This window comes from Cryptomeria japonica, chromosome 7 (assembly GCF_030272615.1).
Source record: "Cryptomeria japonica chromosome 7, Sugi_1.0, whole genome shotgun sequence".
Lineage (NCBI taxonomy): Eukaryota > Viridiplantae > Streptophyta > Pinopsida > Cupressales > Cupressaceae > Cryptomeria > Cryptomeria japonica.
This window is the reverse complement of record NC_081411.1, coordinates 739,297,981-739,317,635: the sequence shown is the minus strand read 5'-3', so window position 1 is coordinate 739,317,635 and position 19,655 is coordinate 739,297,981. Positions and strand designations below refer to the sequence as shown.

At 35.3% G+C, this 19,655-nt stretch overlaps 1 long non-coding RNA gene across 1 annotated transcript; it reads right to left on the bottom strand.

Moving 5' to 3' along the window:
- Window positions 1–8,524: 8,524 nt before the first annotated feature.
- On the bottom strand, window positions 8,525–11,760 carry LOC131071927 (uncharacterized). Its single transcript, XR_009112627.2, has 4 exons — window positions 11,147–11,760; window positions 9,164–9,236; window positions 8,860–8,932; window positions 8,525–8,759 (listed from the first exon to the last, which is right to left on the bottom strand). It is a non-coding gene; the product is annotated as an uncharacterized LOC131071927 (long non-coding RNA).
- Window positions 11,761–19,655: the final 7,895 nt, after the last annotated feature.

The window sequence follows — 19,655 nt, the reverse complement described above, 5'->3', positions numbered from 1 at the left end:
TTGTCACTTACGTCCTTTTGTCCTTTAAGGTCTAGATATCATTCCAATTTCCTAAGGGTCCCTCTCTTAGATTTGCATTCCAAAAAGTTTGTCAAAATCTTGAAAAACAACCAAAAACATAGGTTGCACTCTTGCCATAGATTGCATTTTCATTTATTTAGTTTGCATTTAGTTGCATATCATACATTATCCTTGAAAATTTCCAAAAATATTGAATTTGCATAGTGACATGTCTATTGAAACAAGGTTCCAAGCACCAATGATGCAACAAAGTTTGACATATCAACCTAAAATGCAATCACAATTATATCCAACCCAACAACAAGGCAATATCGATCAAACTTTTTATGATGAAACAAGTCTCCAAATACAAAAACTAGAGGCGAAACTAGCTCAAGAAGAGGAGATATTAGAACAAAGAGTGAAAAACATTGAGAAGAATAGATCACAAATGTCCAAAGTGTTTCAAAAATTTCTAGGTCAAAATCTAAAGATTGAGCCAATTGATGTAAGATCTCTTCTTGAACGATCAGACATACCAGCTCTCCTCTCCCAAATAGAGATGATGAAACAATTTCAAGAAAAGAGACAACATCAATTTCAACATTATGTGCCTCCACAACAAGAACAAGAAGGTGTTTACTATCAATCACATTTCCAATAGATACCACCAATGGTTCAACCAATTGTCCAACATATACAACCAACACAACCAACGATCCAATTTCAACAATATGTCCAACCAACTATACAATGTCCACAAATGATTCAACCAATGGTGGAATATCAATGTCAACAACCGCAACCAAACATTCAAAAACAAAGGTTGCAACACACACCAACCCAAGTTTCAAACATGTCAGAACAATTAAAACAAGTCCAATATCAAAACATGACATCAAATCAAAAACAAGTTCAAATTTCAGGTCCAATCATGTCAAAACCTCGAAAGAAAGGTGGCTTTATTGCAATGATCTTAAGGAAACGACCAAGTGAATTCTTTGAGGAAGATCAAGATAATACACTTATGTCTAGCAATGCCTCATCCCCACGCAAACAAATTGACTCTCCAGTGGCATCTATCCCTACACCTTTAGTAGTTTCACAAGAACCTTCCATATTTTCCTCATCAAACAATACACCCAAGGATGCAATTATCCAAGAGCTATCCATAATTGATTGCCACGATAATCCAATTCATGATGCACATCCTTGTCATGTTTCAGAAATACAAGACCCAATGCCACCATGTACTTTATTGCCATTACCTGTTTTAGAGGACCCCATTCGAAGTCCCTCTTCCTCATGTTCAAGCATTGATTCCTTGTCAGAATCCATCACAAATGTTCAAAGTGCATCCACTTCATGCCAAAACATTGATTCCTTGCCAGAATCCCCCATGCATATCCAAAGTCCAACCCCATGTCAAGAGGATAGTTTAGAGCATGAAGAAACATGTCCTAAAGAAAATCAAGATCAAGATCCTGAAACCTTATCATCCCATCCAATTGTTGACCAGGACCCCATGTTCCTAGACACTCATGATGATTCCCCTATTCTTGTCCATCCTATCCAAAGTCCTATTGACACTCCATTCCCTGAGCAAGATCAAGATATCCCAGTCCATCCAATCCCAAACGATCCCCTTCCATTTCATGAAAAAAATGTCCTTTCAAACCTCATTGACATTCCACTTCCTGAGAAAGATCAAGATATATTTTCCATCCTTTATGATGATCCCATTGAAAGTCAAGAGCAAAGCACCTTTAAAGAGGAATCCAATGATCTTCCTCCTTGTCAAGATCGAAGTATCCTTCCAAATTCATTTCCAACACAAGACCCTATCATTCCTTCAGATCCTCCACAAGATCCACTTGTTCCTCCATCTCCACATCCTAATCCAACATATCTACTCCAAGATCTCATTCCATCTCTTGAAGAGCCTATCATTGAACCATGTCCACTACACAATCCTATTCCCCCTCATGATCCTAATCCCACTCATGATTCTAACGTGTCAGTGCGAGATGTTTATGAACCCTCGACATGCATAATGGGTTCTTCCACTTTGGTGCAATCCAATCCACTTCAAGATCTCATTATTTCTCTCATATCATATCCACCTCATAATGGACTCGCGTCTTCTTCCCAAAGAAAAGAGTATCCTACAAGTCAAGATATTCATAAAGGCAAAGGAGTAGACCTTCATGAGAAAGAACCCCTTCATATCAAAGAATATACAAATGGTCATGGCTACAAAGCTCACACTCAAGGCGTTGGTATCCCTTCAAAGTCAAAATCAAAATGTCCACCTTCCCCATCATCACTTCCATCCATTCTAGGTCCCTATATCCCTCCATCTCCTATGCAACATCAGCAAAGGCACACATCTTGGAGAACCTTCCATCCATCCCACATGCCTCCATATCATTCCCATCCACACCGACATTCATTCCCTCTTCCAAGCAATTTGGATGCCAAGTATAAAAGTCACAAGTCTAGAAATCCACATGTATTCAAGGATCAACATGTCCAATATAATCGACATGTCAAAACAAAGAACAATATGATCTATAAAGAAAAAGAAATATCCAAAAGGCCACAAAGGCCCACTGAGCAAAATAAAGCAAAGTCAAAATCTATATGGGTTCCTAAATCCCTTGTGCAAGCAATGCACTCCAAGGAACCACAAAAGCATGAAAAATCAAAAACCATGTGGATCCCTAAGCGGCTCCTTGAAGCACAAAAGCCTAAAGAAACATCCAACTTGGCATCCAAAATTTCTATTCCTCCATCCAAACCTTCCAAGTCTATTTCTCCACCACCTTCTGCATCCATTTTGGGCCCTTATGTCCCAAAATCCCAAGCTATTCCTCCATCCAAATCTCACAATCTGAGATCCATTTTTCCTCCATCAATCCATCAGCCCTCAAGGTGTGTGCCAATGTCAATCTTGCCAACATTTCCATCCACTCAAGCACAGTTCTTCCAATACCCTACCTATTATCCAATGCATATTTTCCATCCTTCCATCCCTTTGATCCAATCCTTTACATAAATCCTTGCCTTAGTTTCATCTCTTTTTCCATGTCCTTATCCTACCAACGTCTTTGAGCATACTTTTAAAGGTCATGGTCCATTTATTTCAAGGCTACTATCCAAACAAAAAGACGCTTGAGTCCTTCTTCCATCCCCTATCATGTGTCCATCTTCTATTGAAAAAGTCAAAAAAATCAAAAAAGTGAAAAAAAAAAAGACAAAAAAAAAAAATAATAAAGCAAAAATAATTCGTCCACTGGTGAAAACCTGGCAAACAGGCACCTTGGGCAAGTATCGTGATGAAAACCTGGCAAACAGGCGTCATGCGTAATCTATGAACTTCTTGCACACCACACTTGGGGGTAGGTTTCCTCCTTCATATCTTATTGCCCTTCACTATCCTATCAAACCCCTGTCATTACCCTTCATATCCTATTGTCCCTCATGTCCATTTCCTCTTTCCACCTTTGATCTTGACAAGGCTGAGGATCGTCATGAACATCATGTATCTTGTTTACAGCTTTTAGTCCATCATAGCTTTTGGTCTTTATCCATTTTCTTATTACAACCTTTCATCCATATTCCCTATCTTATTGCAACTTTCTGCCACTATCCCTTAGCCTACCCCGACCTTCAGTCCATGTCCCTTATCCATTCTTGGTCTTGTTTATCCTATCCATATCTTATCACTATCCATACACTCTTTTTCATTCCTTGATCTTGATCTGACATAAGGACGCAAAATTTAAACATGGTTTCAAACACCTCTTGACATGTCCCTCATGCCATGTCACTGCTTTACATTGTCATATCTAGTCTCTTGTCCCATCACGCAATAGCCCTTGGAAATTGCATCCGTATTGTCTCCATAATAAAAGGCCTTTGTCTTCCCTCTATCCACCATCATTTCAGCAAGCCTATTTATTCACCTGTCATATTTCTTGCCTTGCTAGACACTAGGGGCAAAATCTCAAAAAAATCAAACAATGTCATGCAAAATCCTAAAAAATTGAAAAATGTCCTGAAATAAAAACAAAAAAATTGTAAAAATTCGAAAAGCAAAACAATTGGCAATAAATGATCCCTTTGTGCATAGACAGCTCACTGAGTATACATCCAACGATATGCAATCCAATGTTGTGCTTTAACTACAAATCATGCTTAAACAGATGAACTTTTTATTCAAACCAGACATTCAAACTGATCAAAATTGTCATATCAATCGAACGTTACCTTTTTATCTTTGTTGGAATTTGTGCATCTTATCTTTTTATTGATTTATCTTTGGCTTCGGTCATGTTCCTATGTTGCTCGATGATGTCACTGACTGATTTAGAGTGACCGGGATGGATCATGGTCCTTTTCTTGATTGTGATTGTTGTTTGTCTGTGATCTGTCTGTCTTTTGCAAAAAGGGTTGCATTTCAGCTCTGGCCTTCAATGCCATGATGCTACACATCCATTTTGCTATATCAAAATAAAGGTTCTCACCTACAAAGTGCATTACTGAAAGCAAGTATTCCTTCATCTCTAACTGTCCTCTGTCTAATTTCTTCTCACTAACATTTCTTCTGTTAGTCTTGGCAGTCCGTTTGATCCGTTCGAACCTGTCATCTTCTGTCATTCTTATCGATCAATTGGCCTCTTTTCTAGATCTTTCCAGCCAATTCCTCGAGGGGGCATGCATATGTCATTGTTATTGTCTGGGGCATTTTCATATGTCATTGTCAGCGTCCGGGGCATTTTCATTAAGTTCTTTGAAACAACGCTTAAAATCGCATTGTCTCAAAGAGGGGCAAAATGTAGACACCTAAAAATGGTCAACGCTTGCGGAGTCATACTTTAACATTTGCGCATTGCCTCATTTTAGTTTTTTGTGTTGCACTACCATTTCTCCTATGTCACACACTTGGTTTTTATCATTTGCGAGCATCGAGTCATTCTTCTACATTCTTCATACTGTCTCGCTTTCAAATTTGGTCTTGTCGACAACACTATCCAATCATGATTTTGATCGATTTTATCCTATCGCATCAATGTGCGTGCTAATTTCTTATCATTTTGGACATCGTAAATCCTAATTAGGGTTTTGTCCTCTTATCGATTTGTCATTAATCTTTATCATTTTCAAGCTTGTCATTTTGCGATCGATTTGTCATCGGTCGTTGTCATGTTCGATCTTGTCATTTTGCGATCGATTTGTCATTGATCGTGGTCATTTTTAATCTTGTCATCTTGCAATCTATTTATCATCAATCCTTGTCCTCTTGTCAATTTTGTCATTTTGTGATCATTTTGCTATCGATCATTGTCTGTCTAAATTATGTCAATTTAGATCAATTTGTCATTGTTCCTCGTCAATTGGCGCATTTATCAATCAATCAAATCATTTGTCACATTGGTCCTTTGTTAAATCCAAAATCAAATCAAATTGAGTCAATTATCTTTCATCAAAACCTAATTGTCATTCTCATTGCTAATTCGTCTTCTAGGGTTTTATGATTTAATCATTTAACCTTGTGTGTCATTTCTTCCTCTGGGATTAATAAATTATTTATTTATCCTAAGTCTTCTTGTCACAATTAAATGTTTATTTAATTGGCTAATTATTCCTCTTTGTGAATTAATTAATAAATGACAAATTATTAATTAATTTACCTATTTTCTAATTTCATTATTTCCTAATTCCTAATTTCATTATTTACCTAATTCCTAATTTCCACCTATTTTCTAATTTCCTAATTGTAATTTCCACCTAATTAACTTGTCTCTAGTTCTCCCTATTTTTGTGCTTCATGCGTCATACTCTTGACATAGCAAGATGTCATAAGGTTCTAGTTCTCTAAGCTTTGCATTGGCAATATGTCATAATTCATGACATAGAAGGTATCATAACCTTCTTATTTTCACTAAATTTTGCCATTTTGAAATCAATTGCTTCTAATATCCATGTCATGCTAATTTGTTCATCTCTCCAATTCTTCTATAAATTGGATGATCTTCATCAATCAAGGCTAATTGCTAATTACTAATTGGTAATTGATAATCAGGCTATCAAATCTAAGCTTCTAGTACTCTTGATCAAAAACCCCGTCTACTTGCTTTCAATTGTGTGTGCACTTGTAGGTGAGGTCCACAACCATTTGAAGAGGAAAGAAGAACAATGGAGCCGCATGGAAGGAGCATTCAAATCGTCATCTGGTTTGCACAATCATTAGTTTTGTATGCTTTGTTTTCATGTCTCTATTGAATGTGTCTTAGGATAGATTCATTGCAATGAATGCACTTGTGATTGATTATTATGTTTATCTTTGTCTTGTGATGATTTCCTATTTCCTATCCTACAGTATTCATAAGATTATAATAAAATTGTAATTCCAAATTGAGTTTTTGATTAAAATTATTAGCATAGAAATTCTTATTGATCTTTCTAAATTAAAAAGCTAAAAATTACATATTATTTTTGAAATATTTGTGTAACTCAACTAAAAATAAATACAATATAAATAGAAAAATCACATCTATATGTTAAATTAGAAACATTTAATAATACATATATTATATAGTATTATTTAAATATTTTTGTAGATATGTAATTTTTTTTTTTGAATTTAGAAACATTATATTTTTATGGTAGAAATTTAGAAACATGATATTTTTTATGTTTAAGATTTAGAAACATAGATATTATTTTTGATCATTCTGAATTGAAAATTAAGATTCTTTCCCTTCTTTTTATTCTCAAAATATTGCTTCTATTTTTATTGCTCCTAATCTTAACTTTTATAGTGAAAAATAATTAACCATAACAACATTCAATGTACCCATCAATATCTTAGGAAAAAAGACTAAAGTCCATTTCATCACTATGTGCAAATGAAAATTGTTGATATCAAATTGATACTAATTGTATAAACCTAAAAATGGTTTGAAGATAATTAATTAAATAAGCAATTATTTAATTAACCCCCCTTCCCAATTAATTGAATTCACAAGCAATTTGATTAATTTCTCTATTCATCTACTAGTAAATAAATTTGCATGATTTATTTGTATAGTTCATTTCATATTCCCCTTTGATTAATTAATTCCCCTCATTTTGATCAATTCTTCTAATCCCTAGTTAAAATTAACAAAATCAAGTTTGTTGAGATTAATTATCATTTTCCAAATTATTTGAATTTCTAAATTCAAATGAGCACATGCCTCCTAACTTCTAGCCACCTAACCTAACCATCCTCTAACCTAACCCATTTCACCTAACCCTATCCTATCTTGCACATTCTAACCTCCTTATCCTAACCTCCTATGGTGTGGATATTCTCCCCTTGAGACACATGGCACTTTTGCCACACGTCTCCTCCCTGGACACTTGCCCTCTCATGAGAAAGGCTCCTTGACACTTGTCACCACAAAGATGACAAGTGTCCCTTTCTCAAACCTCTTCTCCAACTTCCTCAATCTTGGCCCTTGATATCTTCATATCAGATCTGGACCGTCGATTCCTGCCACCTCAGCTTTGGCCTTGGAATTCCTATAAATATCCCCCATTTTGGAGCAATAAGGATCCCTTGCATTCATAGCTCTAGCATCATTACTATAGGCAATTTTCATTTCAATCATCTAGTAATTAGCATTTTGGGTTAATCATAGCATGTTAATCTAGTTTCTTAAATCATGCATTTCATATCATCTCCATAGTCAATCATGATCAAATAGCTACTCAACTCTTGAGTTGCCACTTTGGAGGTCATTGCTCCACTGAGAGCCCATCAATCCAACACCTTCAAGGTCCTCAAGAATAGAGGAAAATGGGACATTTCAAGGAAGGCTTATGGTTTGCATTTCTAATCTAGTTTTTAATTAAGCTTTTCATTTATGTTTTATTGTCTCATTATATGTGTATGCCTTTCTTATATACCACAGTTTTAGCATCACACTAATATTTTAAAAATTAAAGCACAATTTGATTAATAGTAATAAATGAGCATTGTCAAATAACAATTTGATATTGCTATTTCTTTTATTATACTTGTTTATATAAAATGTATTAGTAATATATTTTTTAATTAAAGTTAGAGGCATTAATAGAAACAAACCAACCTTATCCTTTTAGTTGTGAAATTTAAAAAGAAAAATAAATTAATCTAACTACATAAGCAATATTTCTATTGTAATTTTCTTTTTCTTTTGCATGAAAATCAATTGAAACTCTAAAATTAAAATAAATCTCTTTTTTAAAATTTTTAATGATAAATTTAAAACTTCAAATATAAATAGAATCTTTTTAATAAAATTCTAGATATATAATTAATATTTCTATTTTATTTTTCCTTTTTTACCTTCAAATCATTTAAGTTTACAAATTAAACTAAATTTTAAAAAATAATTAAATGAATCATCAATCAATTTAAATTTAAATTTAAATCTAAATATAAACTTAAATCTAAATGTAAATGGATTCTTTCTATATTTTTATCCAAAGATGACTGTGTAAATCAGGGTTGCATATGATGTTGAATACCCATTACGGTGGTGGACTTCCAAGAATCTACATGGTCTATTGAAATTGAATGAATGATAATTCACTATCTATTCCACTACCATCCATTACAATCAAGATCAGTTCTCAAGATCATTTCGCCATTGAGCAAAATACTATCTTCCCAATTACTCTATGAGAGGGACCATTCCACCAGTAGACAAAATCTCTACTTCTAGCTGCAAATCAAACAAAGATTCATCATATAATGATAATACTTCATATTTGTAACCCTAGTCTGTCATGAAAGAGTAGTATAACACGAAATAGAGTTTGTACATGAAAGAGCTCATGTAGCTTGCTCTTCACAAGGTAGTACTAATGCTTCATATGCTGCAAACATTGTAGACACCTGCACATATAAAATTGTTGCCTTTAAAATCTATCAAAAATTATAAAACCAGACGTGATCTTTATTCTTCTCGGATTACTGCATCCATAGCATTGTCTGCCTTCCCAAATGTCACATTAAACATAAATCCAAACTAGCCAATCTAAAAGCAAAGATAATTAAAAAGAAATATGGCATGCACGACCACGACAACATACAGTAAATCTCAGAAAGATCAAAAGCGTGGCATACCTTGGTCTGTAGTGTTGGTTGATAGAGAGGAGAAAGATCCTAGTGCTTTCTATAATGTAACTTGTAATTCGATCTGCAACCAGAATGCAAACAAATTACTCAAAATACTTAGAAAGCAAGGAGAATACATAAAAATTGATTTCAGAATATATCATAACCAGTATTCGATCTGATCTGCTCTTGTCTGAAATGTTGTGAGATGCAAAGAGGAAATGGGATGCAGATATAACAATTGCTAGCCAACTTTTCAAATTCATCAGTTATGTAACACTCTTTCATGGATTGCATACATTTCATTCAGGAGTTACATTCTTCAGTAGTTACATATAATTCATTGAGCAGCCTTCATCGATTGCATTTGAAAACTGTCAGAATACAATGCCAACTCCTTCCACCTCGACAATAATTTGAATGCTTGTTATTTCCATGCATTACTGACAGGAATACAAAAAAAAAAAAATTCTTACACTGTTACTCATGATGACCTCCTATTGATGCCATTGTAGGATACACCTCTGAATGTAATTATGAACAAATATATCAATTTAACTCCTCTTATTCCTCTTTAAACAAACATATGACGTAGCCATTGCTTATTAACCTTTCAACCTATCTCATGCACTCTATAGTAATTTGACTTAGGATTCTTTTAATGTTCAACCTCGAAACTCTAATAAAGCTCTGTGTTTAAGCATGAGAGGAAGATATATAGAAAAGTCTTTATGAGCAGGAGGCTACAAAGAGATAAATTATTATATTCTTGTATTAAGATAGGAACTGAAAATTATGAGATACTTTTCTTAATAAAGAGACCAATAAGAAGGTAGTTTGACATGCTCAAGCTTCAAACAAAGGAGAATGCTGCATAGAACAGGTTGGCTCAACTTTAGTTGCAGGTTTAGCACAATAAAAAGAGCATATCAGAATGTTTTCAAAAGTGAGCGCAAGGAATGTTAACTATAGAAAACCGTTGTCAAAGATGTGGACCATTTCCATTTTTGTTTAACACAGACAATGCTCTTGTGGAGGTTCTCGGTAGTGCTAAATGAGTCAATCTGAAAAATAGGCTTACACCACAATGATGCAAACTGTCAGATATTCAGTAATAATGAAGAAAAATCCATCAAGGCATAAAGAAGGTGGTTTATGTTAGAAGAAAAATGTGGAAGCACAAACAAAGCATGAGAACGGTTTGACAGGATGCCTCAAGAGGCGTCGCCTTATAATGTACTGAGTGCAAGATTTACAAACATGGATTTGATGTAAAGGCTTTTTAGATTTCCAAACAAATGCAATTGGCAGGTACAAGCCAAATTCTTTGCCAGTGTTCTCTGGTTTGTGACAAAATGGGAGCCTTGGAACAGGTACAAACATCCATCTAAGCATAATGAAGGTGATTTTTTATAAATATGAGGCTAGAAAAACTATGATAAACATTTAGACAAAGTGTGGAATCACAAGCAAAGCACAGGGACCTATTTGACAGAATGGTCGATTTCTTGTTGAAATAAATACTAAGTAATATTTACTAAAACACTTTAGCTCAAAGTTCTGCAGAGAATTTTTAGCATGGTATACATAGTGATCACCAGAGTTTAGACATCTGAGATTTCACAGTATATCTAGAGGAATTACCTCATCCATACAAAGTATGATTCATGCAATGATTCTTTAGTCATAAGAATGGTTAATGAGCTAATAATTTTATTGCTTCCAAGAAGCATGCAATAGAAAGGAAGATTATGGTATTGCATAGAACAAAGTATATCTAATTCTTTTTCTAATGCAGTAAAATAGTGCAGATCAAGAACATGGCAATATGTTTCCTTACTAAAATAATTACGATGAGTTAGCTATGCGTAGAGACCAGCAATATGACATATTATGTGAGCATTTACAAATATACGCATGGTCAGTTTTCAAAAGATGACATCAGAGAGAAGTTTTTTAGAAATTGCTAAATAGAAAAGACGTCCAATTCACCTGGTATAACGCCCTTTTCTACATATGCCATATCCACAGTTCACCTTCTGTGAAATTGGTGAGCCTGATCCAGATCATATTTGGAGCCAAAGTCCCCCCTGTGCATTGTTGAGGGAGAGAGTCACGTTTTGAACCCAGCTGGCTTAGTGAGAAGGCAATCCTTTCTTTGCGGTTGACTGCTTTCTTTTCACTATTCTCCACACCAAGTTTGCCTTAGGTTCATCACCCATAGTCACCAATCAAACTGTTGTGATTGACAGTAATGGGAACAATTGCAAGAATAAAAACAAGCTTGAATTTCCCCTCCCTTGTTGAATAGAGACAAATCCCCCTGAAAATAAGGAACTATCTCTTAGGAAAATTGAATGTTTTTTGAAAGTAGATTACACTATCTCGATATAATGGTTTTAGCAATTGAATTAGACTGCCACTCCCAACTGGTACTTCAAGAACCTAATGTGGCCCCATTTGTCGTTCTTTTCTTGTTTAACGTGTGGCCCCATTTGCCGTTCTTATCTTGTTTAAGCCAAAATTCATTAACACATTCCTGAAGAGGATGCATCCATTATATCTTAGTTATGTTTAACTTCTACTACTTCATGAACATATCGTGACAAAACAAGGTGCAAAACAAATATGAGGCTTTCAATGCTTGCAAAAGTGCTGATTTATTGCATGGAGTTATTGCATGGAGAATACATGACACAAGCACACCCACTCCTCTTTCATCTTTCATCGCCAAATCATTCTTCATTTATTTAGAGTTGGTACTCCTTGATTTACAAAAACTACCAAAGTTCATGCACATTCACTACTAGTTAAGGAAGTGTTTTTGAGATGACTTCCCAGCTATACAAAAATTGACATGAAATTTTCATTTCATTTATTTTTAATGTGCTTCCCACTAATATGTTATATCCATTATATCCGTCGACTTAATGGAAGACTCTTCTTTTCCACATTTCAAATGCATGGAAAGTTATCATTTTTTAATTACAATAATATTAATATATAAGCATTCATTATCTATTGAAAATAAATAATATTATATTTATAATTATTAACTATGACAAGATCAAATAAATAAAATACTGAATATTACGGGTCTTGACAAAGGATCCACTTTTCTTAGAATGAGTGGTGTTTGTATATGATACAATGTCATTACTTATGTGAGGTTGTTTACTCAAGGATTCTCTCTTATGAAAGAGGTGTGTATCCTTGGGTGCAACCTCTTCTTCACTTGATGATGTATATCTATTATGAAAAAACCCCTCACTTTAGTTCAAAAGTGTGTTATCCTTCATCAAGAATCCCTTTACCTAGCAATAGGAGGAAGCTATGAATTCTTGTTCTCCTTCCTTTCTTTTGGTTAATGATGTTATTTTTTATCAAAATATCCTCTTGGAGGTAGATGCCTTTGAGCTAAAGATCTCTTCCTCCTTCTCCTCCAAAGGATTCCCTTTACACTTTTTGCAAGATATCTCTTTTACAATTATCTTTTCCTTGCTTATATGAGTCAAGCCTCTTTAGCTTGGATTTATGTACATTTTTGCCTAAAGGATATCTCCTTCGTGATGAAGGTTTGTATCCTTGTTTCTATCTTCCTTAAGACTTCAACATACAGATATGTTGACATCTTAAGGGGGATCATACATCATGCCCTCCTTGTATCATATTTTTTATATTGCATGTCTTATACAAGTTGTTGCATGCTCAAAACCAAACCTAACTCTTACTTGAGATGCACCTGAAAGCACACATATTATTTTTCAATTCAATGTCTTAAACAGGTTGTTGCATGCTCGAAACCTAACCTAACTCTTAGATGAGATGCTTAAATCCTAAAACCAAAAAGTGGCATATGCAGTAGGGTGAGTTGACTAGCATAATGCATCTTGCTAGACCTTTCAGATCTTCCTTTTTCTAACTTCTTTAAGGTAGGTTAACTAGCATAACACAACTTTCTAGACTATTCAACCCTCCTTGTGTGACATTTTTGAGATGAGAGGAAATAACATAACACAACTTGCTAAACTATTCTGACTCTCCTTCTCTACATGAATCACACAACATAACACAGCTTGTTGTCCCATGGGTATTCATGTTCTCATGGATCACCTAGCATACATAAGGTATATGGGTTCCATGGTCTCTCTTACTTTTATTTGCATGAATCACCTAGCATAATGCAACTTGCTAGCCTGTGGTATCCATGTTCTCTCCTTTCTCTTTCTCATGAGCTCATAGCTTTTCTACTTTTTGGATCATGGTTCATCACTTGATGCATGGTCTTTCTCTTTTTATGAGACCACTTGTGTTCTTGTAATAGCATTCCGAGAATGAGATTAGTAACTAAGACATTTTCTATCGAGGTCTCTTCAACTAGTTGACTTGGATCTTTTTTATTTTACTACTAGTTGACTTGGATTTTGTGTGTTAATAATTAAAAATATAATATTAGTTATTTTAAATAGATAATGAGTGCTTATATATTAATATTATTTGTAATTAAAAAATGATAACTTTCCTTGCATTTTAAATGTGGAAAAGAAGATTCTTCCATTAAGTCGATGGTATAACATATTAGTGGGAAGCACATTATAAATAAATAAAATAAAAACTTCATGTCAATTTTGTATAGCTAGGAAGTCATCTCAAAAACACCTCCTTAGCTAGTAGTGAATGTGCATGAACTTTGGTAGTTATTGTAAATCAAGGAGTACCAACTCTAAATAAATGAAGAATGATTTGGCGATGAGAGAGGAGTGGGTGTACTTGTGTCATGTATTCTCCATGCAATAAATTAGCACACTTCTGCATGCATTGAAAGACTCATATTTGTTTTGCACCATGTTTTCGCATGAGCTCATAGCTTTGCTACTTGTTGGATCATGGTTCATCACTTGATGCATGCTCTCTCTTTTTATGTGTCCACTTGTGTTCTTGTAATAGCATTCCGAGAATGAGATTAGTGGCTAAGACATTTTCTATCGAGGTCTCTTCAACTAGTTGATTTGGATTTTTTTTATTTTAGTACTAACCCCTTATGTTGCGTATCTTTTGTTTTTTGTTTGGATTTTTTGTCTTTGTCTTATTTTGTGTGCCTTTGCATATGATTGTGTGAGTTAAGATCCTAAGTTTGGGAACTTGGTTCCTCGAAATTAGTGATGTCTTAAATCTCTTTGTGATCTCGCTCCAAGTTGCTCCTCTCTCTCTCTCTCTTCCTCATCTTTCTAATTTTACTACAACTATTTGCATAGGATCATACTCCTATCAAAGTGGGGGCTAAATGTAGCATAATAAATTGTAATTGGTACAATTCAAACCTCATATTTGTGCTCCTACTTTAGTGTGTCTTATCTTCATTCCCCCTAGGCTTTTTTCTTATCCTTTTTACTCTGAACCTGATGTCACTTATGTACACTACTGATTGGACCCCATCCCAGGGTTATCCCCCCTTTATTTGGTAGCATCTTATCCTACTTTTGGACGATAATAGCATTGCGGTGCCCCTGTCTATACCATGGTGCCATGGTGCCCTAGTCCTCCTTAAACAAGACCTATTTTAAATGTGGGTGGGCATTCCCCCTCCCCGATGTATTTCAATCCCTGTGGCTACACTTGACCATTTGAGGTCGGCCTGATCTATAATTTAGGTCTAGATAACCCTATATAAGGACATCTTATCAATTCATTTTGGCATTCACAACATACCCCATCATTTGTGCATTTGTCAAGCATTCAAGGTAACATTTCATCCCACCATATCATTCAAGCATCTTGGAGAAAAGTCCCATCAATATTCATGCAACCATATGTGTTTTATTAGGTAATTTATGTTCATGTGTTTGTAATGTTATTGCATTCAACATTCATAATCGCATCTAAAGAGAATTACATCACCAGTCTTCCTATGAACCATTGCAAATCTAAGGTATATCTTACAACATTTACTCTAGTATTTACATTACCTATACTTTAGTTTAATTCAATGTTAATTTCTAATTTGTGGTTTGACCCAAGGCAAACCCCTATCCAGAACCCTTTACCTCTCTTTCTGTGTACAGGAAATTGATTTATGAGTTGTGATCGAAGATTCTGATAGAATATATGACGACAAATAGGTTTCATTTTTAGGGTAAGTGCACAAAGATGAGTCCCACTTAGGGGGAAGTGCACGCGTTGGTAAACATGCCACTAGGAATGGGGGGTCGTTTTACAGAAAACAGGAACTCATTATGCTCTTGAGCCAAACATTCATAAAACCGGGCCCCATAATTTATAAAATGGGGCCCCATTTTTTAAATATATATTTTTAAATAATGGGGCCCCGTTGTGTAAAAGTATTTTTGTTAAAAAAAATCCCTACAGAGTCATTTTTGCACTTATTGGGTTTAGGTTCAGGAAAGGCATGGAATGCCCAGACCTTAGACTTGCACCTGCAAGTTCAAGCTTGTATCAATGACATGCTCAAATACTAACTTCTGCCAAATTTTTCATGCCTATTATCAGAGAAGTTTTTGACGATCCTGTGCAGATCCTGAATATATAATTTTAAAAAAAAAATTGTTTATTTTCTCTATTTCTCAATTAATTTATACTCAATCTAATCTATAAAATTGAAATATTAATTGATTTTGTTTATTTAATAACTTTTTTTTTTAATTTTTTTTGAAAATAAAGTTATATCTCATCAATCTACACAAAATCATTTTCTATTTAAAAAAAAATCAAAAAATGATAAGTTTAGGTAAAATTTTGTGGGTCATACACGACAAGTTTTTAAAACGACAATTAGGGACAATAAAAAATAAAATATTCAAAAATATGCTCATCAATCTTGAGCATGTTACAAATCATTTCCCAAGAGGGTTTGAAAAAAAACTTTTATTTGTGTCAAAAAGTGTGGGTCATACATGTGCATGGTATGGTGCTGAAGTAGGCATTTTTATAGTGGTTTCTAGAAATCCTTTTTGAAAGTAAATTTCTATTATGTGGGTATTAAAATAAATTACATATTTGGAAACTAGACTCCGAGTGCTATATTTTGTATTCTAGACTTTTTTCAAGATTCAATCTTAAAGTGCTTCAAATTTTCAGCTCAAATGTGGCAAAATCTGAAAATCGGGGAAAACACTTCCACTTTTTAGCCAAAAAGTGGACTCAACTTCTTGCATTGGTTGTTTACAAGACTGAAAAGCACAGGACTAGGGCGACCTACCATCTCACTCTTGAGAATTTTACCTAATCTTTTGATAGTGGATAATCCAATGCATTTTCTTGATCTAGAAAATATCAAACTTGCCTATTTAGGAGTTGCAAGATGAAGGCGACCTACCACCCCAGTCCCAACAATTCTACATGAATTTTCAGTATTAGGTTTTGATCCTATTCTTCTTCTCAGATCTCTATATGTGCCTTTGCTTGACATTTATAGCATTTTGCTATTTATGTTTTTCTTTGTTGGTCCATTTCTCTATCCTAAACTTCACAATACAAATGAAATTTCAACTATAAAAGGGGAGAGAAACAAACAAGTGAATCTAGTTAGTATTTCAGCCCTTTTCGTAATCGAATTGTGGCTAGATCTATTGGATTTACCCCCCTTTTTCAATGTAATCTTTTATTAGGTAATATTTGTGGTTTTATTATCTTAATTGGTGAAACCCAAATTTTACCACCCAATACACTAGTACTCACCAAATTTGGCACTAGCCAAATGTTTGCATTGGCAAATTGTCTTTATCTTTCACCTTCTCTCTTAAAACAAGAATATATACATGAAATATAACATTTAAGTATAAAAGATTGATTGAAAAGTGACTTATACTTCAAGTTATATTTCATGTATATATTGGAAGGATATTTGAGAGTGGTTTCAGATATCTAGGAGTTATAATGTAGATTCTAGGTTTTAGAAGAGAATTTTAAATTTTGAACTTAGTCAAATTTGAATAATTAGCATGCTCCTATCAGTATTCTCTCACTCTATCTATCTCAATTTCTTTATCTCTCCCAAACCCTAGACCTATATATCTCTCTCTATCACTCTTCCTCTATCCCCCTTCTACCTCTTTATATGTCACTATCTCCTCTCTCCCCCAAGATCTAACACTACCTCTTTACCCCTCTCTCTTATCCTTCACTCTCTACTATATATGTTTCCTCTCTCTCTTTACACATCTCTCCCTCACTCACTGACTACCTCTATTTCTAGATAGTTCTCTCCTACCCTCTCTCCCTTTGTACCTCACCTTCCCTCCTTACCCCATTTTTATCCCTCCCCCCTTCCTGTCTCTTCTTATTTCTTTGTCTCTTAATATTTATCTCATCTCTCTCTCTCTCCATTTTCTTAATCACTACCTCTCCCTCCCACTCTTTGTCTCTCCCCACCTCTAGGTATCTCCTTCCCTCTATCTTTACCTCTCCCACAGTTTCTCATTACCCATCTCTCTCTCCCCCTCTATCTCTCTCACCTCTATCTTTCCCCCTAGGTCTCTCACCTTTATATCTCTACCCACTCTAGTTTTTTACCTCCCTCTCCACCTCTCTCCCCATCTTATTTCCTCTCTTTCTCTCTTTGTGAACTTCTCTCTTTCCCTCACCTCTCTACCTCTCCCATCTCTAGGTCTCTCCCACTCTCTCTCCTTCTCTACCTTTCCTTCCCTCCTTACCCCCATCTCTATCCATGTCTCCTTCTCTTATTGTTTCTCTCCACTCTCTCTCTCTCATCAATGTCCTCATGCATAAGTTTCTCGCTCCCTCCATATCTTATTACCAACCTCTCTCCCTTGGTATCTAGGTCTTCCACCTTTAGAGAGAGAGCCCAAGTAAGAGAGACAAAGGGATAGAGAGAGGAGGGAGGGAGGAAAAGAGAGAGAGAGGAGGGGCGAGGGAGAGATCAAAGAGAGTAATTAGGGGGAGGGGGAAAGAGGGGAGATGGAAGTACCAACAAAAGGAGAGGGGGAGAGATGTCAAAGAGAAAGAAGCCAATTAGAGAGAAAGAGAGAGAGTTATCTAGGTGTAGTGGGGAATGGAGGGAGCCCAAGTGAGAGGGAGAGAAAGAAGGGGAAGAGATTAGATAGAAAGAGGGGGGTAATTAGGGGAAGTTGGAGAGGGGAGGATAGGGGGAGATAGGTGACAGAGAGAGAAGGTGATTAGGGCGAATAGATAGAGAGGGAAAGTTATATAGGTGTGGTGGGGACATAAACAGATCCTGAGTGAGAGGGAGGAAGGGAGAAAAAGAGGAGAGACTTGAGAGAGACAAAGAGAGAGAGAGAGAGAGAGAGAGGTGTCTTGTGGGGGTATAGAGGGAGCTTGGGTGAGGAGGATGGAGAGAGAGAGGGGGTACAAGAATACGAGAATACATGTACGAGAATACGAGTACGAGGAAAATATTACAAGGAGAGAGACAAAAACAAAGACTGAGATAGAGAGAGGTGTCTTGTGGGGGTATAGAGGGAGCTTGGGTGAGGAGGATGGAGAGAGAGAGGGGGTACAAGAATATGAGAATACCTGTACAAGAATACGAGAAAACATGTACGAGAATACGAGTACGAGGAAAAGATTACAAGAATTTTATTGTAGGGTTAGGGTTAATTTTGTTAACCAACTTTGTATGTTGCCCTATAAATTGCATGTTATAAGTGGTTGAAATGTAAAAGGCATGGTAATGTTGTTGTAATGATTTAGTGGATAATAAGAAAAGATTGGACTCTTGTGTTTTGTGGATGTAGCCCATCTTGGGTGAACCACGTCAAAACTTTATGTTATTTTGTGTTGTGTTTTTCTTCATCTCTGTGTATTTGAATTTGCATACGATTGTTAATTTGTATTTTCTCTTAATCTTCCTAAACCTTAAGAATTGGTATCACAGCCATGTATCTCTGTAAATTGGCAAAGGACTTTCAGATTTGAGTGGGAGAAGTGGAAGAAACTAAATTCAAGGTCAAGAAGTTCAAAGGCAAGAATTATTAGTTATGGAAAATGTAGATGGAGGATTACCTGTATCAAAAGGATCTGTGGTGGTCATTGGAAGGAAAAACAAAGAAACCGATCAAGATGTTTGATGAAGATTGGGATATTCTAGACATAAAGGCATATGGAACCATTCAATTGTGCTTTGCACCATCTATAACATTCAATATATCAGGGTATATGCATGAAGTTGTGGTACCAAAAAGGTGCCACACTTCAAAAAAATGAAAAATGCTCATAAGGCGCGTGCCCTATAGGCTTGGTGTGTCAAGCCTAAGGCTTGGCACACCAAGCCTATAGTGTGTGCTTCTTATAAGGTGTACGCCTTATGAGAGAATGTGGGCTTGGATCACGGGTCAAGGGTCTCATATAACCATTTTTTAATGTAGCTCATTTGGCTAGTGCTAAATATGGTGCTAGCCAAATGACTTCCATTGAAATTTTTTAACCTTTGATAAATTTCTACTCTATACCCTATAATCTATACTCTATACCCTATAGTTTGATAGCCACAACCATAAAAATTAAA